The sequence below is a fragment of the Balaenoptera ricei genome, chromosome 9, assembly GCF_028023285.1.
Source record: "Balaenoptera ricei isolate mBalRic1 chromosome 9, mBalRic1.hap2, whole genome shotgun sequence".
Lineage (NCBI taxonomy): Eukaryota > Metazoa > Chordata > Mammalia > Artiodactyla > Balaenopteridae > Balaenoptera > Balaenoptera ricei.
In genome coordinates, this window is record NC_082647.1 from 26,136,843 (window position 1) to 26,154,628 (window position 17,786).

Genomic DNA, 17,786 nt, shown 5'->3' on the forward strand with positions numbered 1-17,786 from the left:
TGCCAGCTCGGCTGCACTCGCATGAGGACGCTCAACTGGAGAAGGATTCACTTCCAAGCTCCCTTAGGCTGTTGGCAGAATTCGTTTTATGGTGGCTGTAGAATCCAGGGCAAAAATGGAGAGGCAGACAGACAGACAGACAGAGAGACACACGCACACAATCTTCTTCGAGTCTCTAACTTTCAAGAAGGCTTGTGCTCTGTTGTAAAGGGCTCACCCAGTTAGAACAAGCCCACTCAGGATAACCTCTCTTTTGGGTAACTGAAGTTAATAAAAGATTAGGGACATTAACTGCATATGTAAAATCCATTCTCCTTTTCCATAAAGCATGAGATAACCATGAAAGTGGTATCCTATCACCTTTGCCATATTCAACTGGTTAGAAGCAAATTACAGAGTCCACCACCATTCAAGGGGAGTGAATTACATAAGGGCATGGCTCATTGGAAGTCACTTTTGGCTGGGTTCACCACAGTTCCTACCATAACCTGGAATGAAAAAAATCTCTAGCTTCAAGAGGAGATAGTGTCATTCTGTACTCAACCTGTGGTTATTCTGGACTGAATGGGGAAATAGATGTTAACAGATAGATTCCTTGTATTGTTTTCTAGCTTGTGAAGTGAGACTCATTATGGCAGGAAGGGGAAAAGTAAAAGTCCTGGAAATGCCACCAACCCCTATAAAAATAGTAAATCAAAAATGATATAGCTTCACTAGGGCAAATATAGAGTATAGAACTACCATCAAATATCTGAAAGATGCAGGGATGGTGAATCCTGTCACATCCCCAGTTATATCACCTGCTTGGCCTGTACAAAGTCTAATGTGCTTGGGAAGTTGATAGCAGGTTTCCATAAACTGAATGAGATGGTAATGCCAATTGAAGCTGCCATACTGGATACAATATTTTACTGGGGAAAATACTCTTAACTCTGGCACCTGGTATACAGCTACAGGCCTGCCAAATGCTGCTGGCTACGTTCCCATAAGTAACGAAAATCAGAAGCAGTTTGCATTTATGTAGTGAGGACAATAGTACACTTTTACTGCCTTGCACTTCCTTTCTGTTATCATGTTATTTAAAACACTTTTGGTCATCTTGATATCCCTCATAATATCCTGCTGATCCGTTAGGCTGAAAATATTATGTTAGCTGGATCTAGTAAAAGTAGTAAGAATACTAGAAGCCTTACTATTAGATATGCCTCCAAGAATGTGGTAAATAAACCCTCAAAGATTTAAGACCTACCTTGTTGGTGAAGTTTCTAAGGCTCCAGTGGTATGGAGCATTTAAGGATATTCCTATGAAAGTAAGAACAACCTTGCTTCACTTCACACCACCCATCAAGAGCAGGAGGCACAGTGCTCTGTGAGACCACTCAGATTTTAGAGTGACATATTCTACACTTGATTGTTCTGCTCTGCCCGTCTTTTAGGTAATCCCTATGGCAGACAACCATGACTGAGACTTGGAGCACAAATTTCTGCAGCAGGTCCAGGCTGTAGTACAAGATACCCTACCACTCGGATCATATGACTCCACAGAGGGTCATACAGGAAGTCCTAAGGCAAATCATTATACTGTAGGAGATTCTGGAAAATCCCAAAGAGGAATCAGAGCACAGACTCTCCTAGAGTTAACTACTTCACTACTTCTATTTCAAACCATGGTCAGTTAACTTAAGAGAAAAAGGCAATGGCAAAGTTTATGGGAAAACCTTCATGGTGTCCTGACCATGTTCTGACCAGGCTGAGGTTGATGGCTTTCACACTACTGCCTCACTTAGCAGTGACCTTATCCTCACACCCTGAAGGGAAAACTTCTCACTCGGCACAACTCTGGTGGTAAAACTGTTTGGTCACCTAATGTGAAGGAAGAGATTGCTTGAGTACCCAAACCTGCCGAGAGCAGAGGCAAATGCTGATCCCTAGTCTATTACCATTCTCTGGGGAAACCAACTAGCTTCCCAGCGATAGGTTCACCATGGTAGAGCCCTCCTCTCACAGCGACATGGCACTTTACTGTTGCCAGAACACATGCATATTCCACGTATGGATTTGCCTTTCCCTTCTGTAGTGGTTCTATCTATACTGTTAATCCTTTATACACAGCCATGGCATCTGCTATATCAATGATACTGCCTTCAACCAGAGGACGGGCTTTTTTATAGAATAAAATTTTACATGTGACTAATGCTGTAGATTTCAATTTTGGAGTATAATACATTTGCTATAACCCTGAGATGATGTCATATCTTGATGGTAATTTGTGGACCTTCTGTGACCGAGACACAAATGCTTCACTACACAAAGGACAGAGTGGCTGCTGAAGGGTGAAAGACATAGACTGTTGCAATTATCTTCCATTTATCCCTCAGAACCTCTCTCCACTTTTTTCCCCTCCTGCTCTCTGTCTTGGGGAACTGACTTGTATGGACTATATAAAATGGCTCCCATGTTGTCTGGTTTCAGTTTCGTTCAGTCAATGGTGAGCCCTGAGAGGAGATCAGAGGGAAGGAGAATAATTACTGAGTCATACTGGGATGTATACCATCTTGACCTTTTCTCTTTTGCTCTCCTTAGGTTGGCTGTACCGTTTCTTTCTTTCTTTTTTTTTTTTAAACATCCTTTAGCGGATTTTTTAAAATTAATTAATTTATTTTTGGCTGTGTCGGGTCTTCGTTGAGGCATGCAGTATCTTCGTTGAGGCATGTGGAATCTTTCATTGTGGCACGAGGGCTTCTCTCTAGTTGTGGCGTGTGCGTTTTCCCTTCTCTAGTTGTGGCGCGTGGGCTACAGTGCACGTGGGCTCTCTAGTTGCAGAGCGCGAGCTCAGTAGTTTTGGCGTGCGGGCTTAGTTGCGCCCCAGGCATGTGGGATCTTAGTTCCCCGACCAGGGATCAAACCCGCATCCCCTGCATTGCAAGGCGGATTCTTTACCGCTGGACCAGTGGGGAAGTCCCTGGCTGTATCTTTTCAATGAAGGTCATAGCTCTTCTCAAGTTGGCCCACTCTATATGATTCTGCTGGGTTTAGGTAACTGCTCCCTGCCTTCATCCATTGGAGCTCTGGAGTATTAGCAGCACCACTCTATCTTTCTAGATTCTATTAATCACTCTGTCTCCTCCTCCATTTAGGTTTGAGTGCGGTAACTGTCTATCATTACTAGTCCTGTGTACTGCACTGTCCCTTGTGGTACAGTTTGTCCAAATTGTTGTAGATAGTCCCTTGTTAATTATTAAATTATCCTAATTTGAGTCTGATAATTATTTACTATGGTGGTCCTGACTTATATACAATGGCAGAGGCCAGAACACAATTGAAAGAGGAAAAGAGATAATATCTTAGACTCATCCTGATATTACTCTTTAAGAAGGAGCGGGAAGCCAGGAAACTATTGGGATATGATCTCTTAATTTTGTGGATAGTGACTCTATAGCAAGCAGACTCAATTAATATTTCTTGTAGATTTGAACAAATAAATCAAATAGAAAGAAATTTGGCAGTTTTGAGAGAAAAATACAGAGAAAATCAATATTTTAGCATTTGTTCCCTCCAGTTCATTCTTTCTCAAAAGTGGCTCAATTTGTGGAAAAGTTACATGGGCATTCAAACCATATAACACTAGTATAGAATGAGTGACATTCAGGCAAGATTGAACCAAGTTTTGTCTTTTGTACTTACCTTTCCTTTTGTGGACATAGCTGAGGCTCTGGTAGGATTTTTGGCAATGCTAAGGATTAGGTCTGGAGCTATAAAATTTGTTTGGGACAATGCCATTAGTAACTAAACATTTCTTTGCTTCTCAAAATGTCCTGAGTGTAAGGTCCATACTTAAGCTCCAAGAGGAATGTGACTTTTTGTTTTCAGGGTTAGATTTTGCCTCCTCTATTAAGAGATACTCCTCATTCTATGAGGGGGAAAAAAACCCCCCATAGTTTCCACTCTTATGAAGGTTTCAAATAGCATTAATTTCCTCTCCCTTCTGTCTGTCCATCTACGTGTGTGTGTGTGTGTATCCATCTATCTATTTTCTTTATATCCTCATCAGTGCTTTATGTTGGGGTTCATATATGAAGAGCTTCTTCTTTTAACATATCTGGCTCTACTTATGGCAAGCCCATGTGAAGTCACCATGACTATTCTGTTCACAGTGGAGCAGAGCAATGCAATTGGTAGCACTGGCTCAGCCCCTGGGAGAGCAGCAGGATAGCAATGATTGTAAATTTAAAATGGAAAAAATGCCATTTTTGAGATGTGGATACATTCTAGTTGAACGTAACTGTGACTTTAGAAAGACATTTGTCTGTTTTAAATTCACAGTAATTGAACTTCTTGTATGTCGGCTTCCCTCTCCACAGGCTAAGCCAGCATGGCCATTTTGAAAGATTTGCTCCTCTGTGACCTGAAGAGCAATAGGCTTTTCAAACAATGGGCTCAGAGGCAAAGCACACCATGCATGGGAAAATGACTAAAACATCCTGAAAGGATTTCCAGTGCCAGGGCCTTTGGAGAATTGTTCTAGCCCTATACATGCTTTCCTGCAAAAGACTCAGATTTGAACACAGAGGAACAAAGAAAAGCTAAAACAAACCCTGTTGTTAAGAGATTAATTTAAACAATCATCTGGGGATTTCTTGTTTGCTTTCTTTCTTTTTTGTTTTGTTGGTTTTGTTTTACATTTGCCTTTATTTGTATTAACATTGAAGAACTGAATTAAACCAGTACATCAAATATATTAATTCTGGAGTGAGCTCTGGGCAAAATGGTGAAGAAATATTTGCCTTTGAGAGACAGCTTGAGCTCCTTCTTTGATTTACAGTTTTCTCTTTCCCTTTTTCCCACCCAGTTCCTTTCGAGCTTTTGGCTAATCATTTCCCCTAATTGTTAAATCATTTATTATTTTTCCCTCCCTGTAGCACTGAATAGCAAATATCCCTCCTCCCTTGATTTCTATCACAGAACTCTGCCGACATCCTCCTACTCCTCTCTGACTTTCTATTGTTGGTCTGCTTGTTTCCTTTTGGGGATTACCGTCTGCTCTCTGCCCATTAAACATTTTTCTGCATGCTACCATTCTTCTTTCTCTTCTCAGCTGTACTGCATTGGGATAATCACATCTAAAAACTTACTTTTAATCCTTATTGAACTAAGTTTATTATTTGAATATGTAAAACAAAAGGTATAGGCAGAGAAGCCACACTTCCTGTCCTATCAGTTTCATATCAGTTCGATCCACCATACATAATCAATTTGACTAGTTTTTGGTGCATTACTTCTTTGTTTATCTTTACAAAAATAAGAAAATATATACGTATTCTTATTTAGTTTTACTTAAGCAAATGATGGAATATTGTATATATTCTTTTATTATGGCTTTCTTATTCTATTAAAAATACATTTTATAAATCACTCCATAGCAGTTCATAAAACATTTTTCACTTATTTTTATATCTCTGTAGAATTCTATTTTGGTCTCAATCCTCAGCCCTATCTGACCTGAAGCTAAAAGATATAGAAACTTCTTCAAATATGAAGTGAAGACTGTCTTTTTTCCAACTAAGGTATTAGTTGGGAATTCTAGATTTTGATTTTCCTACTTCCCTCAAAAAAAATCAATAGATTCTCAGTGCACTTAGGATAGTGTACATATTCTTTAATATAGTTAATATAACTTTATAAGACCTGCCCCTTTGTATCTTTCTGGAACATACTATTCACTCGGAATATATTACTTAAATGAAATATAAGTTTGTTAGTGGACAGTGAAGAATCTCACCTAATAAAAATAGAAGATATAAGTATCAGTTCAACTTGTTAAAATGCTTATTTGGGAGACATTACACATTCTTATGTCAGGGCTTGGCCTACTGAAAGTGAAATGGTCGAAAATTTAGTCTGTCAGTGGATTACAGAGTGGATTTTGTTGAGATAATTTCATTTTAAAGATAAACTAAGTATTGATACTAATTTTTTAAAAAGTATACGCTATTGGAACAGTACTTATTTCCTTCCAATAAACTCAAGCTGAGACATAATCTTCCTTCCTGAGGCTCTCTTAGTGACCAATGAGAGACTTTCTGTATCCTTCTTTTTTTCTAATGCCCTATTCACAAATCCTCTGTGATCATTCCAGACTTGGACAACAGAATGTTGATAATCCTCCACACAATTTCAGTTGGTATTTACCTTTCTTGGGAACAAAATTAATGTCAAAACCACACTGAAATAATTAGAAATTTTCTAAGCTTTAAACAAAGATCTTTATCAATTTATGTTCTGAGTGAGAATTATTGGCTTTACTAGTGAGTTCCTCACATCTATAGAAAACTAAAACCAGATTAAAATATGTTAATTATGGAAGAGATAGATACAGTTGTCCCTTGGTATCTGTGGGAGATTGATTCCAGGACCCCCGGCAGGTAATGAAATCCATGGACGTTCAATTCCCTTATATAAAATGGCACAGTATTTGCATATAACCTATGCACATCCTCCCATATACTTTATTTTTTAAAGTATTTTTTAAGTTAATTCATTTATTTATTTTTGGCTGCGTTGGGTCTTTGTTGCTGCGTGCGGGCTTTCTCTAGTTGCGGTGAGCGGGAGCTACTCTTCATTGTGGTGTGTGGGCTTCTCATTGCGGTGGTTTCTCTTGGTTGTGGAGCATGGGGTCTAGGCGGGCGGGCTTCAGTAGTTGTGGCTTGTGGGCTTAGTTGCTCCACGGTATGCGGGATCTTCCTGGACCAGGGCTTGAACCCACGTCCCTTGCATTGGCAGGCGGATTCTTAACCAATGCGCCACCAGGGAAGTCCCTCCCATATACTTTAAATCATCTCTAGATTACTTATAATACCGATCACAATGGAAATGCTATAGTTGCTAGCATGAGGCAAATTCAAGTTTTGCATTTTGTAACTTTCTGGAATTTTTTTTTTCAAATATTTTTGATCTGTGGTTGGTTGAATCCATAGCTGCGGAACCCATAGATACGAAGGGCCAACTGTATAAGTCATTTTAAAATTCAGTTTATTAAGATGTAAAAGAAGGAAAATTTCAAAACAATGTATTCTTCTGAAATAAAGCTGGGCCCTATTTTTTCTTCAAATTGAAAATTTTTAATGTCTTTTACTTCCCTAATAAATTGCATTACATAAAAATATAAGAATTCTTCAACTGTATTGAAAATGGTTCTAGAGAACTCCTTTCATAAAAAAAAACTCATATTTGAAATAACACTAAAAATGACATAAAACTTACACGACATAAAAGTAGGAATATAGTAAAAACTTTCTATATCAGAACAATGATATTGCATTTCTTTTGAATTATTTTTGTTATTAATTTCACATTGAATAGGCTTAGATATAATATTTACTGAACCTTGGATATTTAGAGTATTAAGCAATACAGATCCTTATAATGCAAATTATGGGAAATTATACAATTCTCATAAAATGGAATGCAGAAATTCAGTAGTATTTTTTTTCTTGCAGAGCTATGCTTAAGTTTTATTTTATCCTTCTCCTGATTACGTAAATTGATTAGAATATAGTTCTAATCAAACTAAGGTAGTAGATAGTAAATGGCTATCTCATTTGATGCCATTTTAATTCCTATTTCCTTGGTCACAGATTATACGTTCAAACTTAGGGAACTTGCCAACATGTTCCATTAGTCATGAGAAAGAGGTGTTTGGGTTAAAACATAAGGACCTACTGTATAGCACACCTGGAACTCTACTCAGTACTCTGTAATGGCCTATACGGGAAATGAATCTCAAAAACAGTAGATATATGTATACGTATAACAGATTCCCTTTACTGTACACCTGAAACACACACAACGTTGTAAGTCGACTAGACTCCAATAAAAAAATTTTAAATAAATAAATAAATAATAAAGTGCAAGTAATTTGAACTCTAAAAAAAAAACCAGATTCAAAATACATGTGTGCTGGGCTACTGGTGATATGGTCATAGTTCAAAGATCTTGTATACATGTGCCTCTTGAATACAGAATTATATTCTTTCACACCAATTCATTCCCTATACTAAGTCCAAAGATAGTTTTAAGTCGAAGAAAGTTTTTAAAATACTTACTGTGCAAAATATACATTTATATGAATGCCTACTCAAGCAAGGCAGCAGTAAGCCATATTTGCTTCTTAAAATGGTATTATATTGATACATGATTTCTCTGGTGGTCTGCATCTTTTGTAGTTTTACTATATATCTTACAATGCCTTGGTTAAAAGGCATTAAAGCCCAGGTTGCAGTTTTAAAAGTGTAATAAATATGCATTGTAATATAGAAGTTGAGTAATTAAACAGAACTCTAGCAATCTTACAATAATTTATCAATATTATTGCTTTATATGGAACACACGTGCTGCGGAGAATTTACAGTTTCTGTAGTTTACAGAAAGTATATATACAGTGTCTCTCAAGCACCCACTGCACTTATTTTTATACTATTCCTGCAGGTTAAGTGCTATCGATCTCATTTAGAGAAATTTAAGTGCCTTGTTCAGTTCAAATCATAGCTAATCTTTATTAAGAAACATCTTCCTCTACGGTATGTGGAGTGATAATATATTGGATGTGCCCCCACTGGTGAGAACTTGCTTCCTGGTTCATTTAGTAGTCTTTTCACTGTGTCCTCACACGGAAGAAGTAAGCAAGGGAGCTCTCTGGGATCTCTTTTCTAAGGGTACTAATCATATTTACAAGCATTCCATCCTCATGATCTAATCACCCCCAAGGGCCCCACCTCCAAATACTATGACATCGGGGGTTAACTTTCAATGAATTTGGGGGGGACACCCACATTCAGTCTATAGCAGCCACCAAATCAAAAAAGTCTTCTCTGACACCTTAACTAATGAAGCACATCCACACCCCCAGCTCAACCCTCTCTCATCCTTTATCCTGCTGTATTTTGTTTACAGCACTCACCTTTGCCTGGCTATTAATAGTTCACATTAATTTGTTTGTAATTTTATTGCCTACAGTCTCCCATGAAAATGCAATGCCTGTGAAGGAAGGGAGGGTTTCACTCTCCCAGAACATGGTGTTGGTCATACAGGTGAGTATGCTGCATATTGTTTATAATGTTCACCCCAACTCTTCTTTGTTTTTCTCCATGTCTATCCTTCCCCAAACTCCTTTGCAGCCAGAGTTCCAGCTTAGGTTTTGCCAAAACAGCCACTTATTGATATCTGGAAAGGAAAAGGGAAGCAGAAGCCAGTACTGCTTCTGCTGCAGAAGTGGGCAGGACACAGGCTTCAGGGGACAACCAAGGAGAACTCTCGCCCACAGGTTCAGAGAGTCTCCTTGTAAAGTACCTACTCCGGTGCTGCAGGCAGATGAGATCACTGGTAGCAGTTTCCAATGCTTTCTGCACTTCCTGTTTTAAAGAATACTATAGTGGCCTCTCGGACCCTTTTTCTGTCAATAGATCCAACTTTTTTCAGCTTCCAATTTCTTGTATGAAGTTATTTTTTGGTATAAAATACCTGGAAGTCGCCACTCTCCTGGCTAAATATCCTCTTTAGGCTTCATTTATTCAAAGCAGGGAGATTTTCATTAGCCCAAGTGGTTTCTGATTTTGCTCCTGAAGACACTGCTCAATGGGCCACTCAAACACAGCCTTCCATTCAGCAAGTAGGAAAGAACATGTTCCCATGATGAGCTCCTGCTGGCCTGGCCAAAAAGTGCCAAAAATGGGCCTATTCCCACAATCATTAAACACACAACCAAGCCTCTGAAACCCATACATAGCTCTGTAACCATCCTAAATTAAGGCTGAGTAACTTGACACAAGCCTATATGTTATTAAATGACCATTTCTATCCTCATCAGAATAGCTGTTAGGGGAAAGGCAGTTCCGTACATTTTTGGCATTTACTAGAAACACACACAGATACACGCACACACATACTCATATAAAATAAATTTACACTCTGCAATTGTATAATGGATGTGCATTTAAATTTAACACAGCCAAAACAAATACTAGTTGTTTCTCACTGTTCTAAATCTGCTTCACCTCAATGTTCCCAATGTTGGTAAAATGAAGTACCACCTATCCAGATGCTCAGGCCGAAACCCTCATAGTCATCTTGTAAGACTTTTCCCCCTTCATCCCTGCATTTAATCAGTCAGTTGTATCAGTGCTGCTTCTGCAATAAAATATCTCAAATCCATGTGCTTCAGCCTTTCTTTACTCTTCTCAATTTAGTGCCTGGGTTACTACCATCTCTCTGTGAGATTATTGCTGAGTTTTTGGCCTAGATTTCCATCACCGCCACTGCCTGTCCTTTCACAATGATTATATAAAAATATATGCATACATCTACATAATATACACATATAAATGACTAGTTGGTAATCTTTAGTTTTTAGACTTTATTGCAAAAATTCTCAATCAGAGACTCCTTTTTATAAATTGGGAAATCTGACTAAATTGGCTCTTTCTTCCCACACAGCCACAGGGCATGTGATTTTTAGGTTGCCCATGTGTCAAGCCATTCCTGTGGTGTCCTAACTCTGAGGACAGGTATCAGCTGCCAATTTGTATCCTTTCTACTTATGCTGCCATTTTTCTCATAGTAAAAACAAGAGGGAAAAAAATGTTTCCTGCACGACAAACACATCTCTAGCAAGAAATATAAAATAAAAATACACCTAAAGCATAGCATGATTCTACAAAAGAGTTGAGGGAAACCATATATCTCTTTGTAAGTGAAGAATATTCCTTCATATTAATACTCAAGCTAAAAGCATCCATTGTTGAGATAATAAAATTTAAGGTACCGTTATAATACCTCGGCTATAGGCATTTGAGTATGGGACTACTGCTCCAATAACAATTCTTTATTCATAATAAAGATGCATATAATGCTTTATGGTTTAAAAATCCTATTTAGCATGATATCTCATTTGTTCCTCACAACACGGCCAAGAAGCGAACGTTGAAGATGAAGGAAGGGATAGTAGAAGTTGATTTGTGTAAGTACACACAATTAATGATACAGCAGGGATCAAATCTTAGTCTTTGGACTTTAAGACCTGTACTTTTTCTAACTCAGGGGATACACATGCTATAATATCTCAGTATAAAGTGATTTAACTTATCATTTGCTTATCATGTTCACTGCATTGATACTCAGAGTTCTTCAATCAGAGGATATTAGTGCATTTCTGTAGCTCACGACACAGCTGTCTCAGGGAGACAGTTGCATTTAATGGAGAGAATTCAGTCTTGGGTTGACATTCCAGTTCTGATATCTACCATCTTCTGTGGGGAGTGAAACATGATATAGGTTCATGAGTTAAACTTACTTTGCAAGGTTATAGAGAGGAATAAGTAAGCTACATATGTAAAGTGTCCAGCATAGAGTTTGGCTTAATAAAAATTAGAGCTACTCTTCTTTCCTCCATATGGCCGGCCCCCTTGCCTCCCGTACCCAATCCACACTGGGCAAGCACACGACACAAACCAGGACACTGTGGCCTGCTCATACCATCACCCCAATAATCCTCTTGTTGTTTTTTACTTTGCTCCAGAACAAAGTTCAACAAATAATAGGTATCAATTGAGGTAGTAGAGGTGATTGTTTTCTACTCTCCATTACCAAGAAAAATTAGAATGTAGCTCTAAGTGTCTTTCATTACTGAGGCCAGCAGCTATTTTCCTAGTAACAATACTTTCCTCTATCCTGAACAAAACATAGTGGTGTCTGGAATCCAAAATTTATCTATGACATTACTGATTTCTATTATCTAACCAACTGCTCATTCAAATCAAATTTTAGGTACATTATAGAGTGGGGGCACTCTTTATTTCCTTATTCATTGAAAACATAATTTGAGTTTTATATTATTTATCTCACTGGATCATGCAGAAGAAAAAGGGACATCTCAAATTCAGATTCAGATACAGAAATTTGGTGGCCCATTTATAGAATTTGTTTTGGAAAACTTGGGCCACAGATAATTAAAAAAAGAATTACGGTGATTATCAGAGAGGATGGTAGAATTGAGAGATGGGTAGACAAAGCTGCCGTATGGAATTATTAACATGGAGATTGGTAGCACAGTTTTATTTTATCAACAAAAATCTTTATGAGCCATCAATTTAAAAAAAAAGATTAAGAAAGCTAATCACTGACTAGGACAAAGGTATTTCATATCTTTACACATTGGAATTGAATTTGATAAGAGACTATTAAATTCATTCTGGAACTCTCCAAATTAAAATAAAAGCATCTAATTTGGAAGACCATGGTAAACAATTAAACCTGCATTTTTCTTTTTCAAAATCTAACTTGAGATGTCACTATGTGTTTGCAATTTCTTTTCAAACTAGGTATGTCAATTTACTTCTATTTTCCTTCTTGTATCTAAAAACGTAAATAGGCAAGGTGCATAAAAAATCTCTTTAAGAGGGAAAAAAGAGGAACATTTCTCAGAGAAGATTTTGATTGAAAACAGCCGTTGCTTATTTACCAAAGTACATTCTCAGACAGATTCTTTTTTTTTCTTTTTTTTCGCAAACCCATTTGGAAATGCTACCTTGAAGCGTGGTATTTCAGGAGAAGCACTTTCTGAGTTGACAAGGCACCACTATGCCTCCTCACTAAGCACTCTACTTTTCATTTCTTGCTATGACAATGGTGTTAAAATCTCCAAGGTGATGTTTAGGCTGCTCTCAAACTATTCCAATAATTCGGGAACCTTAAATTCCTTTCTAAAAAAGCAGAGTTGATAAAGCTTTTGAGCTTTAAAAGAAGAGTGTATTTCGAGTTTCCATTGAATGATGCTTAGATATATTTTACATGAGCATGGTAGGTTTATCTAATTTTATTGCTGTAATGGAAAATTTAGAAATTTTACATAAAGTAAAACCTAGCATTTAAGTTTCCAGATTTCACTTTATGTAATATAATAATAAACAAATGCAGACATTGTTAAAGGCCAAAGTACAGCAGCCAGTGGCTGGGGGGGTCTGCTGTCTTTCCTAGATTCAAGGTGTCCTAATGACTTATATACAATGTGCATTAGTGACTATGTTGTCATTGTCTTCCCAAGGCCACTGCGACAAACATGCACACCCATCCTGTAAGCACACCCCAACCCCACACAGCATACAAAGCCCTGCCACCTTCCCAGGTCACTGGCCCAGATTTAATCCCCTTCCCACACTACCTGCAAGACTGCATCTCATGCAGGCTAGTTGCATGGCTTATAAACCTCAGGGGACACTGGAGGACAAGCCCTCCAGTTGGACTAGGGATTTAAGCACCATTCTTTGAGACAAAAGTCGATATGCTTTCTATAAGTTGTTTTAGCCAACCAGTATTTTTCCTTGCTTTGTGTTTGCTTAGATTTTGTTTCAAGTATTTACTTTTTTTCATTTATAAATTAAAAATCAGGCAAATGAATTAAAAGTTAGCAGTTAATTGCACAATTATTTTCAGTAACCATTACCTTTACACTATTTAATTTTTATCTTCTTTACAACATAGTTATATATTTTCCTTTTGAAAACAATTTTGGAAATTTTTAGATATACAGCAAATATAGCTATGCATTTTAAGGTACAGTTGCCTTTAAAGTAACTTCATTTTGTGGCTGGATACTGGAGGGCAAGGTGGATCTTTGACAAGAATTAAGTAAGTTACCAGTATCTTTTCCCACTAACACCAGGGCACTGACTATGGCTTTCCCATCCTCCATGCCCTCCATTACCAGGCTACACAGAGAGAACAGTTAAGATTTCTTTTCTTTTCTTTTCTTGTAAAAGTAATTCTTAACATGAGATCTACCCTCTTAACAAATTTTTAAGTGTATAATGCAGTATTTTTGACTATAGGCAGAAGGTTGTACAGTAGATCTCTAGAACTTATTCATCTTGCATAACTCAAATTTTATACCTGCTGATTAGCAACTCTCCACTCCTCCCTCCTTCTGGCTTCTGGCGTTCACCATTCTGTTTTCTGCTTCTATGAGTTTGACTATATTTGATGTCTCATGTAAGTGGAATCATGCAACATTTATGTGACTGGCTTATTCCACTTAGCATAAATTCCTCAGGGTTCATATATATTGCCATTCATTGCAGATTTTCCCTTTTTTTTAAGGCTGAATAATATTCCATTGTATGTAATGTATATACCACATTTTTTATCCATTCATCCATTGATGAACATTGAGGTTGTTTTCACATTTTGACTTTGTGAATACTGCTGAGATGAACATGGGAGTTCTAATAGCTCTCAAGATCTGATTTCAGTTCTTTTGGATAAATACTCAGAAGTGGGATTGCTGGATCTAATGGCAGTTGTATTTTTAAATTTTTGAAGAACCTCCATACTGTTTTCCATAGCAGTTGCACCATTTTGCATTCCTACCAACAGTGTACAAGGGTCCAATTTCTCCTTGCCAACATTTATTATCTTTTTTTAATATAACAGCCATCCTAACAGGTGCAAGGCAATATTTCATTGTGATTTTGATAGGCATTTCCCTGATGATTAGTGATGTTGAGCATCTTTACATATACCTGTTGGCTTCTTTGGATATATTTCTTCTTTGGATAAAGATCTATTCAAGTCCTTAACCCAACTTTACTTTATACCTAGAGGATCAAGTAAAGGAACAAACTAACATGAAACTAGCAGAAGGAAGGAAATAATGAATATTATAGCAAAATAAATGAAACAGAAAGTAGGAAAACAAGAGAAACAACAATGAAATTAAGAGTTGTTTTCTTTCAAAAGATAAACAAAACTGGCAAACCTTTAGCTAGAATAAGAAGAAAAGAAGATTCAAATAAATTAAATCAGAAGTGAAAGAGGAGACATAACAGTGATGTCACAGGAATAAAAAGGGTCATAAGAGACTACTATGAACAATTATACATCAATAACCTGGAAGAAATGGAAAAAATTTCTAGAAACACAACATGCCAAGACTGAATCATGAAGAAACAGAAAATATGAACACACCAATAATAAGTGAGGAGATTGAGTAAGTAATCAAAAACCAAACACAGAAATCCAGGACCAAAGGACTTCACTTGTGAATTCTACCAAACATTTAAAGAACAATTAATACCAACCCTTCTCAAACTCTTCCAAAAATCTGAAGATGATGGAACATTTCCAAACTCATTTTATAACACCAGCCTTACCTTGATACCAAAATCAAAGACACCACAAGAAAGGAAAACTAAAGGTCAATACCTCTGATGAACATAGACACAAAAATTCTCAACAAAATACCGGCAAACTGAATTCAACAGCACATTAAAAGGATCACAAACATGACCAAGTGGGATTTATCTCTGGGATGCAGAAATAGTTCAAAATACAAAAATTAATTAATGTGATACACCACAGTAACAGAAAAAAGTTTCAAAATCACATATTTCAATAGAGGCAGAAGCATTTGATAAAAATCAAGACCTTTCATGATAAAAACTCTCAGGTGAGATTTCTGGCAAAAGTTATGGAGAAGGTTTATGGTGGGCAAGGTTTGTAGGAACTGAAGATAGGAGAAGTTGATCTGAGGTTTTCTAATAAAGCCATCAGTGACATTAACAAGTAAAACTAGAAAAAATATATCTTTTAGGAGAACATATTATTTTGACTAAGCATTTTGAAACAGAAAGATACATATAATTAATAAAAGGATTTTTAAAAAAATGCCTTGTGATGCATACTAAATAGGGATAACACAGAGTGTGCTGGGTTTACGTGATGTGATGTCGGGTATTGAATAAGTAGACTTTTCAAACCATTTCCCTCCCTTTTTATCTCTGTACCTTTGAACATGTTTGAATAAAGTACAATAATCAAGTAAATAAATATTATTAACAGAAAATAAACATCTTCTGAGATATACTGAGACCTCATGGCTAAGGTGAAATGCTCCAGTCAGTCATGCCCTCATGATAAGAAACTGCCCAGAGACTGTGGTGGAGATCTGTGGCGTCATGTCATGCTATGCAGAGAATAATATAATGAGTTATACTATTTAATAATAATAAAAATAATCTAAATACAGATTATATGCTGTTTTAAGCCCATGTCAGTTTAAATGCATCACCTGACAATAGGCTGTGTTTTTCTTCATAATCTATTTCTGTACAAGGATGAAATATACGACGAAACCTGGTTACTCTGCCTGACCCAGTCATTCTTGGAGAGAAATCGTTATTATTTCTTTTTTTGTAAATGAGTTCTACAACACTCCTTTCATCTTTTTCCCCCAGAGATGAAACCATTAACCATCATCCTACTGGGTGTTTTTTTAGCAACAGAAATTTTTATGCTTCATCAATGAATAATTAAGAATAACCCATTTCCTATTTTGATATTTCTTTTGAACAGAACAGAATGTTTTTAATACATAAACATGTATTGTTTTAGTACATATATACATATAAGAAAATACACTAATCCAAGAAGCAATTATCAAAAAGAAACAATATCAAACAGAGACTGCAGTAGAACATTGTTCTTTTTGATTCTCCTTCTGTTAGAGTGACATGCCCCTGTTTCTAGTGCGTATACATTGTCCTTTTTTCTCTTTCTGGCTCTCTTATTTCTGTTATGCGCGCTCTCTCTCTCTCTCTCTCTGTCTAACAAGCAATGAGTGACTGGGTGGAGAAGGTGTGGGAGCAGAAAATAGTTGAGTTCAGGAATTGTACTGGGCTAGGTTTTGCACAGTGATAGACAGAAGACATTTTTTTTGTTTGCTTGTTTGTCATGTTTTGTTTCTCCTGTGTTGTTTTTTAGGGGAATGTGTATTTAATTTTCAAGTTAGGTATTTTGTGGCATTTCTGTCAATTGTAAATTGGTATTTTTTGCTTCACCAGAGCCACAATGTACGTTAACAGAGGGATAAATTCAATATTATCTATAAGTTTTCATTACTATTATTATTATTTTTTGGTCTGTTGCTAGTTGGTCTCTGGAGGATTGGAAGAAAAAATTAGTGAAAGTGGTGTTTGCTACAGTCCTGTTACTAACTGAACCTAAGCTGAGCTTTTGGTTGCTATCTACTAGTATCTCAAGAGAGCTGGAGAAAAATAAAACAAATCTTATAGAGACAGAGATCAGACAACACAGATTTTATAGTTTGTTCTTTATTAAAGATGATTTTTCAACATATTCTTGAGTATATAGTCTTAATTTAGAAAAACTAATTCATATTAAATTAGTCTTCAATTAGTTCATTCTTGGGCCTTAATGTGGGAATTTATTCTTGAAAATATTTTCAACAGACCATTGTTCTGGTCCAATTTTTACGTGGCTAGTTACCTTAAAATAATGCCAATTCTATCCCTTATGTTTCTATATTTTTTGTAGATGTGGTTTACTTGATGAAAACAAGAATCAGTGACATCCTAACTACAGCTTCTATGAATCCAAAGTTGAAGTAGAAATGAGCTGTTGGTTAATGGGAATGGTGGTTGGGAGTCCTCAGCTATATGATGAGGACATCCTCACGGTAAAGGATATGACATGTTCACATCTGGAGAGTAAGAGGGAGAGAAAATCAATTTCCCACTATCAGCCATCATACATATTTTTCTGCAATATACTGCTTTCTTTCTTTATTATTAACTTTTAAGGTAAATTTTACGTACAATGAAATGTACAGATTTTGATATACAATTTGATAAGTTTTGTCAAATGTACCTACCCATGAAATCAACACTCTAACCAAGTTATAAAACACATTCACCCTCCCAGAATGTTCACTAGTGTTTCTT